Here is a 1,184-nt window from a genome sequence, read left to right on the forward strand (position 1 = left end):
CATTATCATCACCATCCCTTCTTTTACACCCGTTTCCCTCAATCTCCCGATATTAACAGCTAACTTATCGTGACGTCACAACGGCGGACGCATAATCACGTGATCAACGGGCGAAACAGCCGCGTTGGAGTTGTTATTGGCTGACAAGTTTACTTCTATTCCTATCCAGTGATAAGTTGCAGAGTTGGAATCACCTTGACTCGGGTGAAATGAGTTTGAAAGTTTAATGGATGGGGGGGATTAGATGACGGAGAGAGAGAGAGGGAGAGAGAGAGAGAGAGAAAGAGAGAAAGAAAGAGAGAGAAGGGGAGAGAGAGAGAAAGAAAGAGAGAGAAAAAGAGAGAGAGAGAGAGAGAGAGAGAGAGAGAGAGAGAGAGAGAGAGAGAGAGAGAGAGAGAGAGAGAGAGAGAGAGAGAGAGAGAGAGAGAGAGATAGGTTAAGCAAAAACAGGAATCATGACGGCAAGCTGTTGCCAAGCGTTGTCCGAATGCGTCGGTTTCCTACTTCGGGAACACCGTTTCAGCCCCGTGCCTTATTAGTCCCCGAGCCGGCCCCCGCCCGTGCCTCAGCCTCCCAGGACCTAAGCACACTCATTTCCACACCTTTATGCCAAGGTTTGCGTTGAGCGTTATATCACGGGGCGATCAGCGCGAAAGTGATATCACAATTAAGCGGCGAGGTTCCGTGCGCTCTGCCTCGCTCGTCGGATTAAGGCGCGAGACTGAGGCGAGAGCGAGTCACGTGATGAGCATCGTTCATCTTTTGTTTGTGTTTGCGCTCGTCGTGACGCGGTTATTTTTATGCTGTTGTTCTTCAAGTCAGCTTATAATTTTCCAATCGTTTGGGTTAATTCAGCTACTGGTTAATATAAGAAAGCAATAAAGAAAACAAACACACACACAGCAAGTACAGGTAATAAATGCATGCAGGTGCTCATAAAGCGGTTCATTGGCTCCCTGTTTTCGCCCGCTATCGCACCTCTATTTTCATTATATTAGGCTGCTGGCTGCCTTTATGAGGACTTCCCTCATAATAAAATCATTCCCAGCCTCTAGCTACGGACTTTGATGAGTTCATAATACGGGACTTGTCTCTCCCACTCGTTCTTATCATTACCATGGTGATGACGATTATTAATTTTGTCTTTCTTTCTCCTGTTCCTTATTACAAATCCAAATGGTCTG

Source organism: Penaeus chinensis, chromosome 1 (assembly GCF_019202785.1).
Source record: "Penaeus chinensis breed Huanghai No. 1 chromosome 1, ASM1920278v2, whole genome shotgun sequence".
Taxonomy (NCBI): domain Eukaryota; kingdom Metazoa; phylum Arthropoda; class Malacostraca; order Decapoda; family Penaeidae; genus Penaeus; species Penaeus chinensis.